This window comes from Mixophyes fleayi, chromosome 10 (genome assembly GCF_038048845.1).
Source record: "Mixophyes fleayi isolate aMixFle1 chromosome 10, aMixFle1.hap1, whole genome shotgun sequence".
NCBI lineage: Eukaryota > Metazoa > Chordata > Amphibia > Anura > Limnodynastidae > Mixophyes > Mixophyes fleayi.
Genome location: NC_134411.1, coordinates 27,669,581 through 27,683,590, shown reverse-complemented (window position 1 = coordinate 27,683,590; position 14,010 = coordinate 27,669,581). Strand labels below are relative to the sequence as shown.

The following is a 14,010-nucleotide window of genomic DNA, read 5'->3' as shown; positions in this document are numbered from 1 at the left end:
TGGGAGAATTACCTAAAATTCGGGAGAGTAGACAAGTATGCAATATTCCTATTCAGGAAGGAAATTCTGCTATGAAAGGTTTCTACATGAAAATGTTCCACTAAAACCTGATTTTAAATGGACTTATGGGCATTTTTTTTTTACAATCATAAAGTTGCCTGCAAATTGCAGCTGAAAGCAGCCCCTGTCTCTACTTTTCAAAGCTGTTCAATACATTTTTATTTTATTCTGTATATAAGATCAGTCATTATTTATACAATCTGATCAGGGCGGTGTGTAAATAAAATTTTGCCTGGGGGATTTTTATCTACCATGACCTTAGGGTTATTAAAGGAGCATTCACAGCTAACATTAAAATTAACTGGTGTGCTACTTTCCATTAGCCTCAGGAGCTGCATGCTTTCAGTACACATTGCACAAATTGCCCCTTTTGCTGATTGGGCTCACCAGAGTGTGGCCCATACCCTGATAAGACAAATCGCCGATGGATCTGATAGAATATAATAATCTACAAAAAATACTCCAATAGAATCCCGGTTAGTGTAGGTGTCACAGTATGAGGTGTACAAAGGTCTGCACTGCACATAACTGTCTTCCATGTACCTGCTCAGTTCCGAAGGGACTAGACATTCTATTCCAATGTTACAAACTATAATTACACCTGCATGATACTTGCACTTGCCAACATACAGTATATAACATACAGTATGCATCTAAACCTATTTTATATATACATACTCTCCCGTAATGTTCTGGAGGCTCCTGGATTTCTGGGACTCCTGAGAGAGTCTGTAACTCTCAGTGGTAGATGTAAGCAGGGATAAGTGCACAGAGACTTGATTTGTGTTATCGCACCTTGCTCACAGCTGTATGATAAACAACTGCGATGATGTCATCGAACATCGGTGGGTGGGGCTTGGTGCAGAGGTGGGCAGGGCTACCGACTTTGTAGTCCTCCACTCTGAAGCTCCCAGAGGGCAGGTCTACAAATTCAGCAAGTGAGATATATTCCTGCGCGGAGCAGGGGTACCACCCGACGACCTTATGACAGTGTCTTATAGGACGCTGAATAAACACTCACAAATGTGAAGTTACTCACAAGGCGGTGAACAGACTTTGCTGTTACAATTCCATCCATTCCACCCTAAACATTAGACGCGTGGGCCCTCATATAGAGCTGGACGCATTGGCCCGCCGAGCGTAGTCGTAAAATATTTTATTGCAAAACTGTGTATGTTGAGTCACATGTATCTCAAGATGCTTCCAACTCAAATATCGTAGTAGTTGTGCCATGCGTAGATCAGGCGAACAAGACAATATACTTGTAGTGTGGCTAGACAGTCTTAGCAGTAAATGGAAACAATGTTATCCTATTGGTACACAATATAATAATGTAATGAAGTGCCGTTACACAAAAGAGAATAGTGTATGAACAGTTACTATTAAATGCAAAAGTTGCGTTTTCCAGATCACATCTGATTACTTACAAATACATCCACACCAGTGCCGTAACTGGGGCGAGACAGGGCACCGGTGCCCCCCATCTAAGTGGGAGTGACATTTGTCAAGTGGGTGTGGGCAACCAAATGTGGGGGTGTGGCTAGCACTTTACCGAAAGAATTCTGTTACACAAATTTGCAAATGCATGATGTGTGTGTATATATATATATATATATATATATATATATATATATAGCTATCTCTCTCATGTGTATATATATATATATATATGTATATATACGGTTCTCGGCCAGGCACTGTAGGTCTATACATCAAAAACATCGCTGGCTGTATGAGGGACCCTTGTAATAAACAAAAGGGGCCTTTTTCTAAGGTCCTGCAGGACCATGGCAGGACCCCCGTTACAGTACATACTCACAGAGGGTTTAACATCTGCATATGGTGCATCACCCAATGGTGAGCACAGCTTAAGCACAGAAAACGTAATCACTAAACCCAGATGGATCATTAAGATAAAACAGCAAAGGACACAGGCGCTCTCCCTGGATAAATGTAATGCAGCACCTCATATATAATCATCATCATCATCATCATCATCATTTATTTATATAGCGCCAACATATTCCGTAGCGCTTTACAATTGGGGACAAACGTAATAAACTAATAAACAAACTGGGTAAAACAGACAAAGAGGTGAGAAGGCCCTGCTCGCAAGCTTACAATCTATGGGACAATGGGAGATTGACACATGAGGTTAAGTATACATTTTGCATCTTGGCCCAGCCAGACTGCAAAGGTAGGGTGACTCATAAGCTAAATGATCCTGTCACACAACAATGTTATTCCGGGGGTAGTTGTCTTGTGTGAAATTGTGTAACAGGCTAAAGGTAGTGAGGTTAAGATGGTGGTTGAGGAATATTATAAGCTTGTCTGAATAGGTAGGTTTTCAGAGAACGCTTGAAAGTTTGTAGAACAGAGGAGAGTCTTATTGTGCGAGGGAGAGAGTTCCATAGAGTGGGTGCAGCCCGAAAAAAGTCCTGTAACCGGGAATGGGAGGATGTAATGAGGGTGGATGAGAGACGCAGATCTTTTGCAGAACGGAGTTGCCGAGTTGGGAGATATTTTGAGACAAGAGAGGAGATGTATGTTGGTGCAGCTTTGTTGATGGCCTTGTAGGTTAGTAAAAGTATTTTATATTGGATTCGGTAGAAGACAGGCAGCCAGTGTAGAGACATACAGAGTGATTCAACAGAGGAATAGCTATTTGCAAGGAAAATCAGTCTTGCCGAAGCATGTAAAATAGATTTTAGGGGTTTGAGTCTGTTTTTGGGAAGACCAGTAAGGAGGGAATTGCAATAGTCAATGCGGGAGATGATTAGTGCATGAATTAAGGTTTTAGCAGTGTCTTGTGTGAGATATGTGCGGATTCTGGAAATGTTCTTTAGATGTATGTAACATGATTTAGATATAGAGTCAATGTGGGGAACAAAGGATAGGCGTGAATCAAGGATTACACCTAGGCAGCGAGCTTGTGGGGTGGGATTTATGGTCATGTTATCAACAGAGATAGAAATGTCAGGTATGCTCTTGTTGGCGGGTGGGAATATTATTAACTCTGTTTTAGAAAGATTAAGTTTGAGTTGACGAGAGGCCATCCAAGATGAAATGGCAGAAAGACAGTCAGTTACACGGGACAACACAGATGTCGAGATATCAGGAGAGGATAGATAGATTTGGGTATCATCCGCATAGAGATGATACTGAAAGCCAAAGGAACTTATTAGATTTCCAAGAGAAGCGGTATAGATAGAGAACAGCAGAGGACCTAGCACCGAGCCTTGTGGTACTCCAACTGATAGGGGAAGCGGAGCAGAGGTGGCTCCAGAGAAATTAACAGTGAAAGAGCGATTAGAGAGGTAAGATGAGAACCAGGATAGAACTGTGTCTTGAAGACCTAGGGATTGCAGTGTTTGTATGAGAAGAGAGTGGTCAACGGTGTCAAATGCAGCCGAGAGATCAAGGAGAATTAGGAGAGAGTAATGGCGTTCAGTCTTAGCAGTGATCAGATCATTAACAACCTTGGTCAGCGCAGTCTCTGTGGAGTGTTGAGAACGAAAGCCAGACTGAAGAGGATCCAACAGGTTGTTTGCGGAAAGAAAGCAGATAAAATCAGATAAAACAGTAAGAGTGCGCAAACAAGCAAAAGTAAAAGGATAGAACAGTATGGGAAAGACAATATATTTTCTAAATTCTCCATCAACTCATGAAACCAGAAGGAATTACCCTGCCATTAATACACATCAGCTAATATTTATAAATGGCACTCTAGTTTGTGACAAGTAACCAGGTTTTCTGTGTACTTTACAGAATATAATCCACTTGCTGCAGGGAGGAGAGAGAGGGAGGGAGAGAGAGAGAGAGAGAGATATTCTTTAGCTTTTTCCTTCCGCAGTGGAACGCATGTGCGTTCCACTGACAGGAGGTTCGCAAGTTTGAACGCAAGTTTGCATTTCAAATGCCGAACTTCCTGTCAATGGAACGCACATACGTTCCACTGCGGAAGGAAAAGGCTGAATGTACAGAGGCATGTGCGGGCGGTGCCATCGCCCAGGGTGCAAGCCCAAGGGGGCGCAGCAGCCGCCCGCTACCTACAGCTCTGATCCACACCCACTGCTTACCCCATTAAAATCTTCTTCCTCAGTAGGAAAAATATGTGATACAAACTGACGTCCGCGCCTTGTTATAATATAGACCCAACGCTAATGACTGAACTACTAACAGCTGGAGAGGTCAAACAGCCAATCAGAAGCAGCTAGATCAGTGGATCCCAAACTTTCTTAGCTCGAGCCACCCCAAGGGTCTCAATATTTTTTTCAAGGCATCCCTAAGCCGAAATTACCACCAAGTAGTCCCCCGCCTTGCTTACCACCGGCCCTGGCCGCGGCACCCCTGTGATATCGCCGTGGCACCCCTGGGAGCCGTGGCATACAGTTTGGGAAGCACTGAGCTAGATAGTGCTGCTGACGGTCATCATCATCATCACTGCATATCAGTGCTCCAGTACTTGCAAGAGATACACCACCTAAGAGACATATCTGGAAATGCCTCCATGTCTAATTATGTCACCTCTCCAGGGGGAATGCTACACCTACGTGAACATGGTCTGCACTCAACTTACACCTCTCCAGGCACAGTGCAGTACAGAAGTGTCTATATGCCCATCATCATCATCATCATCATCATCATCATTTATTCATATAGCGCCAACATATTCCGTAGCGCTTTACAATTGCTGACAAACATAGTAAACCAAAAAACAAACTGGGTAAAACAGACAAAGAGGTGAGAAGGCCCTGCTCGCAAGCTTACAATGGCATATTTAAATAATAGGTGTGTCTGGCAAACTCAAAGTGCTGTTTCATGCAGCCACAATGTGTGCAACCCGCAAAGATTTATCTAATCATCATCATCATTTATTTATATAGCGCCATTGATTCCGCAACGCTGTACAGAGAACTCATTCACATCAGTCCCTGCCCCATTGGAGCTTACAGTCTAAATTCCCTAACATACACACACAGACAGAGAGAGAGAGACTAGGGTCAATTTTGATAGCAGCCAATTAACCTACTAGTATGTTTTTGGAGTGTGGGAGGAAACCGGAGCACACGGAGGAAACCCATGCAGACACAGGGAGAACATACAAACTCCACACAGATAAGGCCATGGTCGGGAATTGAACTCATGACCCCAGCACTGTGAGGTGGAAATGCTAACCACTGAGCCACCTAGGAAATGCAATTATACCAATAGCGCCAGAGATAATTAATAGGAATAACCTGAGACATTCATTTTGGTTATTCTTCTGGCTCCCATTCACTGCCTACATATGTACCGTTACTTGGCAACCTGTGCGGTCATCTGGGATTGGAGATAAAAGTGATGATCTGACAGATCCTTTTGAACTTTAATGGATGTAATAATATTTCTCAGTGTGTACTGTAACAGGCACAAAACTCTTACACTTACCAGTTTTGTCTACTCAAAAAGCAAGCCCCGCCCACTTAACACACACACACACACACACACACCCTGCAGTGAGGAGAGAACCTTCTCACACATACAGCTTATTATGTAAGTGTTATATAGATATACACATTATATCAGTAAATATTTATAATGTATCAGTCAATGAGGAAATATCAATGGTAAATAACTGTTTAAAAACAAGCAACCACATTAACTGTATTAACAACATAATATTAAAACTCGTGTTCTGCATCCAGGAATCCTGAACCAGAACTATAAAAGTAATAACATTTGAAAAGATCATCATCATCATCACCATTTATTTATATAGCGCCACTGATTCCGCAGCGCTGTACAGAAAACTCACTCACATCAGTCCCTGTCCCATTGGAGCTTACAGTCTAAATTCCCTAACATACACACACAGACAGAGAGAAAGAGACTAGGGTAAATTTTGATAGCAGCCAATTAACCTACTAGTATGTTTTTGGAGTGTGGGAGGAAACCGGAGCACCTGGAGGAAAGCCAGGCAAACACAGGGAGAACATACAAACTCCACACAGATAAGGCCATGGTCCCAGTGCTGTGAGGCAGAAGTGCTAACCACTGAGCCACCGTGCTGCCCCAAAAGAGCCCCACTGTAGACTTATAACAGTGAACACATGTAGCACATATTTATAAAAGTGTGTCGAACTTTTAGTGGCCATGACAAATACCACATAGAGATATAAAAAATAATCTCCACTGTAATACATATGGGAAGCATTGTAACATCTATAATCCATTCATTCAAGTCCAGTAAATAAAAACAAAGTGTTGGATTTGCCGCACTCTTTAGATGAGCTATTCTGCAGGTAATTATCCCGTCAGCGTGATAAAGACATTTAGGAGATTCTTCCCACACAATGACAGGGAGGTCACCTCAACCCTTTTCCAAAACAATATCTACTGCAAATAAAATGTGTTCCTTAAAAGGTCACTGTCACTATTCTGTAAAGAATTAAATGGCCATTTAATCTGATAAATATTCATCTTCGTTTATATTAGGGGAGATGTACTTGTTATAATGAAAGAGCACGTTCTGAACAATTACACTCATTACAATAACACAACAGTCTGACTCCTGCACTACTATAGAACAGTGTATAGCAGACATGCTGTACAGCCTGTAGAGGCTTCTGTCAGGATGAGGTTAAGCATACTGGATGAAATGTATCCAATTATGTACTAAAAATACTGTGCTGTATGTTTAAAATTTAAATATGTTTGAGCTGCAGACATGTTTTTTTCTTTTTTACCTGCATTATATATTTATTTGGTGGCAGAAATTACTTCCCTCATTTGTGAGAACTATATTCAATTATCTTTGCAGCATAAATTGGGACGAGTCAGCTGCTGTAGGAACTTCTGCAATAAACAGCCAAGGGAAATAGAACTCTGGGTAATAAGGATTCATTGTGACAATATTCTTATTCCATCACACAGCCAACATTCCATGTCAGATACCAGTGACAGACGTCTGGCTACCAACACTTTCTAAAGGGGTTTTATAATGGGCTGACAGCAATTGTTTCACTGTAATAAACAAGAGTCTCTCAGACCTTTTCATATTGAACATAACATGGAGAAGTGTTTACATAACCATTCAACCCCATAGCCATCTATCAGGATTTTACGGCCAGTTTCATTAAAGCAATGAGTACAGTAAATGTCATAGCTTAGAGCAGGCTTAAGAAAAGCCTCTCTCCCCGACTGCTGTGGAACTACAAGTCCCAGCTAGTTCTACAACAGTCGGAAAGGCACCGGCTGCCTCAGAATGCTCAGCTTAATACAATCTTGCTGAGACTTGTAGTTCAACCGCAAGTAAAGAAACAAAGGGTGCTTAAATCTGCCTTGGTAGGAAGTGTCTTCTGTTTAATATAAGGGTGCCGATTTATCTACATACACTAAACACCAAACCACATATATCTAAACATAGAGTATATATATATATATATATATATATATATATATATATATATATATATATATATATATAGATAGATATATACATGCATACACACACATACATATGTATATATATATATATATATATATATATATATATATATATATATATATATATATATATACTTATATATATACTCTTCTGTCACTGATCTAAATCCCCATCATATTACTACTTCACATACACAACAGCTGTTGTGAGAAAGGTTTCTGTTTCAGTGAGTGTAACGTGTGTTGAATGGTGGTGCCCATTAAACCATTGATAAAACACTGTTGATGTGTGGAGTTGCATTCAGTAAAAACAATATTTCTGCCTCTTGAACTCCAGCGAACTGATGCCGGCTGTTCTTACATAAGAGCAGCATGTAGGCAGGAGAGAAACCTACAGAGGTCCAGACAATTCCGCCAGACTGGAGAGCTTTTTATTTGTAAGATAACTCTTAGCATTGTCTCCATATGTAACAAGATAGCTGCGTGTTGTTTCTCAAGGTGCACCCAGAGAACACTGCCTTCTCTTCTCTACTGCAGCCTAATTAGGTCCCTTCATGGATCCCAGTCCTGAACTGAACAGAGAACTACGCTACTAATTTTACAAGTCTGTGACCTACTTCTAGAATCCAGCAAACTCCCTCGATACACTTTTCATTGCACTGACCTCAACCAAAACAAGTCCATTTATAACCAAAATAGTGATCACTCACCTGTGTGCAGAGCGACCGGGCATTCATTAGAGAATTACAGTCCACAGCCAAAGTGTCAAGAGAAATATGTCATGTCCCAGGTCACAAGTCCTGGGGTGATCAGGGAGGGGGGCGAGGAAAGGATTAGGGTGCCCTGAGCAGAAAGAAGAGGGGTCCTCCAAATTAGACAGTAGCCTCTCTGGACAGTGTCAGGAGAGCTGGTAAGCAGTGGGTTATTCACACGGAGCAAGTTGGGGGTGTCCCTGTAAGCAGTGGGGTATTCACAAGGTGCAGTTGTTGTACCCCTGTAAAAAGAGGGGTATTCACAAGTTCCAGTTTTTGGTGTCCCTGTAAAAAGAGGGGTATTCACAAGGTGCAGTTTGTGGTGTCCCTGTAGGAAGAGGGGTATTCACAAGGTGCAGTTGGTGGTGTCCCTGTAGGAAGAGGGGTATTCACAAGGTGCAGTTGGTGGTGCCCCTGTAAGAAGAGGGGTATTCACAAGATGCAGTTGGTGGTGCCCCTGTAAGAAGAGGGGTACTCACACCAAGCAGGTGTAAGAAGTGGGGTATCCACGCTTGCGCAGGAACGAGGGTCTTTTACAAGAAGTTGTCTGTGCTAACTGGATACGATCCTCGCAGCTGATTGCTCCCAGTGATACAGTTCAAGCAAGTGGAATCCGAGAGGGAGTCCTGAGGAGGGAGGGAGATAATGAGAGGAGGGGGAGAGGAGGGACGTGTGCAGGCATCCTCTCTATCTAGGGATAATTTACTGCTCACCTGGTATACTAGGGAGGAGGAGGAGACAGATCTGCCGTTATCCCCATTCACATTTCTCTCCTATAATCTTATTAATAGATCAGGCTGAGCCCATTGATGTCTTACCAGTTCTTGTGGAACAGCCCCCCCCCAGGATACCTCTGGTACTTGTAGTTCCACAGCACCTGGAGAGCCACCTTAAACTTCTGGCTTCCCCAGGGCATGCTGGGAATTATAGTTCATGAAAGCTGGGCAGCCTCAGGTTGCTTATGAGTGAAGTAGTGTGATAATAACTGGACTTGTATAAGAACACAGTGACGCTGTTAACTAATAGAGAACCTCCACAAACTCTGCATTGAATTTAAATGCAAATTCACCCAGTTTTCACATTTCAAATTGTAAAGCAAGGAATGCCCTTTAAATGCACACTCTCCACCCCTTTATCTCATTTTATTAATCTCCCTGTGGAAAACGAGATACCATTTCTGCATGGGTGGTCAAACTAGAAGCAGTCCACACTTTGGATGGGTACACACTACAGTGTTGGCAGATGATTATTGGGGCACTCACATGATAAACGAGTGGCTGATATTGCTTAAACTGGGTACACACTACAGAAATTTCCACCAACTTTATATACCGAGCGATTTTACATTTGACCGATGGTCCGATCGCTCGGTCCATGGACTGCATACACACTAGCCTTGTTTAGGACGATAAAGGAAAGAGCGGACGTCCCTTTAGCGACTTTTTACAGCCATGTTGTCGTGAGCAATGATTGTAATTTCGTACTCACTGCTATGGATCGGTCGGAAGTTTATACACACTACACAGCGGAAACATGATTGGAACAAAAAGATTAAACGGTACGACCAACCAAATGAGGCGACAATCATCCATTTGGGCAGACTTTCGACCATCGTGTCACTACACACACTGACCCGACTTTTGAACGAGCGGTCATATGTCGGCTGATTGAGCCAATTATTGGACATAAACCGTGTAGTGTGTACCTAGCTTAAGTGTGTACGCTCCAACAATGAATAAGTATTCTTTCAATGCACATTGTATCGTTTGATTTGATTTTTAAACTGGACTAAAAATGTCATTCAATAATTGAACGATGTGGTTCCAGTTCTGCAGTGTGCATGCGCTCAGGACCGGCAGAGTCCATAGATCTCTATGGAGCGTGCAGAGTCAGGATCTTTTCAGCTGATGGTTATGACAGATGAAGAGCACAGATCTGAAGGTAAATCTTGTAAACCATGTATAGTGTGTACACATGAGTGGGAATGCTGATTGGGACTCTTTTTTTTTTTTTCAATTGTTGGTAAAATCATTAATATTATCGCATCGGGCGAAAGTTTGCATAGAGTGTACCCAGCCTTAGGAAACAAAACCCTCGCTCTGTCAAACAATCACATTGGTGGGAATGTCACCATCTTGCCAATAAATCCATACAATTTGACGGATGCATCAGTTCAAATAGAGCTGTGCGGCTCCACCAAAGTGGATTTAACCAGGTGTCACAATCATTTTGTGCATCACAAATTAACTCTTAAGTATTGAAGTCAGCATATCTCAAGACTGTTTTGCTGAAAAGTTAAACAATTACAAGAAAACGTAAAAAATATTTGTAATTGCAGTATCATATCTTATGATTTATTGCTTCTTTTTTTTAGTGTGATTTCTTTGTTTTAAATTAATGTAATGTTACAGCTATCATGGTATAGTACACTTTGTAACATTTTATGACTGCATGTTTTGGTTAAAGTTTTATCAGCAGTTTTTAATACACATTTAGATAATACACCAGAACATGGGCAGGGAGCTGTTTCAATGCCATATTCCCAGAATTCTGGTCACTGGTCAAGGTGCCTCTGCCAATATTCCAGTGAATCACAGGAATAAAACATGGCATCACGGTGTAAATTGTAAAAATTTTGGCGTAGGGTTGGGTGCTGCCAATACACCATTCTGAGGTCCCAGGTCTGTTCTTCTGAGTACTTGCAGGGTTGACCACAGTGAAGCCCACCCTAGTTCCACCAATGATCAGGTGGAAGTAATATAAGGTAATTCAGGTATGTTTCCATCACATTCTTCCCATACATTCCAGAACTGTGTGACTCCTCATCTGATCTTTAAAACAACTAATATATAATACAATGATGTTTTCAACACTAGATAAAGTGTAGAGATGTTTTAAAGGAGTTACCCACATTTCCAGAACCCCTTGCGGCCCCCAAGTAACTGGCGGTGGTTTCTCCAACCTCACCTCCCCGCAGGGATACCGGAAGCAGGAGGAATGATCGGGCTGATTTATCAATGGGCGAAAAGCCCTATTTATGGAAAAAAATGGGTATTTTTTCATCACTTTACGCTCTGCATGCCATAGATTGTAAGCTTGTGAGCAGGGCCCTTTTACATCTGTGTCTGTATGCATTACCCAGTATTGTTTTATTGCGGTGTTTGTTCCCAATTGTAAAGCGCTACGGAATTTGCTGGCGCTATATAAATAAATGCCGATGATTATGATGCAACCGACCTATCTTCAGTGGTAGCCGCCACCAGATGAGAATAATAAAATCTTAAAATAAAATATTGTTTAATAAGTAATTTTTAAATATTCTTTAAAATAGTTTTAACTTTTTTTTATATTAGTGGAACTTAAAGCCCAAATATTTAGGCTATCCGGCTGACGCAAGGTCACACATGCAGAGACTGGTCCAGAGAAGCGATAAGCCGCTGCAGGCCATTATCTCCAGGGTGACTGATTATATAGTCATGGTCAGATATATTGGCACCCTTGCACTTTTTCAAATAACTCGCAATATCTGGTCTCCACAGTTCTTTCTCTCTTAATTTACTGAATCTTTGTTTACATTCCCTAATTTAATGTATTTTCGTTTAAATCAGAAAATGAAAACAAATAGCATTGACCAAATTATTGGTCCACTCTTCTTCTCACAACTGCTGTTCTCAGATCTCTCCACACCTGCCCTATGGGGTTTAGATCTGGACTCATTGCTGGACACTTCAGAACAGTCCAGCGTCTTGTCTTGGACCATTGCTTTGTGAAGAGTGTTTGGGGTCATTGTCCTGTTGGAAGAGACATGACCTTCTACAGACCCACTGTGGTATCTTGTGTATGAAGGTCAGCTTGAATCTGTTTGGCAGTTGATTTAGGTGCTTTCTCCACCATTCAAACAATCCTGGGCAGCATGATGGCTCAGTGGTTAGCACTTCTGCCTCACAGCACCGGGGTCGTGAGTTCAATTCCCAACCATGGTGTGGAGTTTGTATGTTCTCGCCGTGTTTGCGTGGGCTTCCTCCAGGCGCTCCGATTTCCTCCCACAATCCAAAAAACATACTAGTGGGTTAAGACTGCTAGTCTGTGTGTTAGGGAATTTATACTGTAAGCTCCAATGGGGCAGAAACTGATGTGAGCAAGTTCTCTGTACAGTGCTGCAGAATTAGTGGCGCTATATAAATCAGCAGCGCACGGAGGATTGTCGGGGGGGGGGTTCCCCCCGCCGACCCAAAAACAAAACAAAAAAAAACAAAAATGAGAGAGAGCTGCAGCTCCGTTTAGCCAGCGCTGTCCTATACAGCAGCCGCGGTGCTATCTAAGAAGCGTCTGCGGCGGTGCTGTATACAATACAGCACCGCCGTGGACGCTTCTTTGACAGCGCCGCGGCTGCTGTATAGGACAGTGGCCACTTAGTTAGCGCAGGGGTTTTTTCTAGAGACTCAGAAACCCCCCTTGCGTGCGCCATTGTAAGTAGATGATGATGATGAATCCTGCAAAGTAACCTTTACTCAAGTTTTCCCTTACGAGGGAGTTTGGCTGCTGTGCCATGCCCCTTAAAATTCCTGATAAAATGATGTATGTGGAAACAAGGACATCAAGGTCTCTAGAGTTTGATTTGTAGCATTGTCCATGCTCGGCTGCCGTCTTCTGTTTGAGTTCCTCAGTCCATGCTCATTGCAGTACACACAGTGACACAAAACAAGAGACTGCGGGCCTGATTTTGAGTTAGAAGCAATGAAAGGAGTAACTTTGAACCTTAGCAGAACCATGCTGCAGTAGAAGGGGAGGTAAATTTAAAATGTAATGACAGATATACAGTTGGGATATGGCATGTTATAGATCAACTTTAATTTCAGTGTAAAAAAAAAAGCTATCAAGTATTTGTGTGCTACATGACAGACAGCCAGTATTTTCCTTGCATGCAAAAAAAAAGAAGTCAGTTTGTACCCCTTGCATTGTAAAATGGTTTGTCCAGGTGCAAAGTTGATCCTTTTATTTGCTGTGCTCCTAACTCAAAATCAAGCCCTGTGTCTTTTTCTCTTAAGCTTGTTTACCGAGTAATTTTTATATTGCAGGCACCTAGCACTCACCACAGGGGAGTTCAGTTCCAAAGTGAAAGAGAATCTCCTGCTTGAAATCTAATGATTTCTAACTACTTCTAAAATGTGCCAATAACTTCCCTGTGGTATAAGCTGTGACAGTAAAGTTTTCTGATTTTTGCATTTTAATCCACTGCAAACCCAATAAATACACATGTATTTAATATGTGAGAAATACAATATTTTTTTAATTTCAACAATTTTCTGCTAGTGATGATAAAAATATTATATATATTTGGCCACAACTGTAGCTTACCTGGCTCAGCGATATTTTGTTTTGGTAAATAAATTGTAGAATTAAGGTACTTGTAAAATAAATAAATAATTTTTTATAAGCAACATTTTTGTACTTCAGAAAACGGAGGGCTTGTATTACATTGTAACTCCATTAAAAGTACATAAATTAACTTACAGTACATTACACTAGAATGCATTTATGCGCTAATGATAATTTGCTTATAAAACATAGTATACATAGTGATAGGCGGCTATCAGTGAGAAGAAAGAGTGTTTGTCCTGTTTCTCAGTGTTTACCCTGCAGACAGCCTGGTCAGATGACTACGCGGTTCTTGGCATGGGAATTTCAGACTCGGGTAGACAATTGGGTGACTTAGAGGTCAGATCTGATTGACAACAGTGTAGTTTGACAGTTTGTTCTACAGGTTAAA

At 41.6% G+C, this 14,010-nt stretch overlaps 1 protein-coding gene across 1 annotated transcript in view; it reads right to left on the bottom strand.

Annotated features, from left to right (window-relative positions):
* The window catches only part of SHANK2 (SH3 and multiple ankyrin repeat domains 2), a 359,718-nt gene extending 350,895 nt beyond the window's left edge, over window positions 1-8,823 (bottom strand). Inside the window, exon 1 of the mRNA XM_075188258.1 lies at window positions 8,199-8,823. The gene's annotated coding sequence lies outside the window, so the exon portion shown is untranslated. The remainder of the gene's footprint in view (window positions 1-8,198) is intronic.
* Between the last annotated feature and the right edge of the window lie 5,187 nt (window positions 8,824-14,010).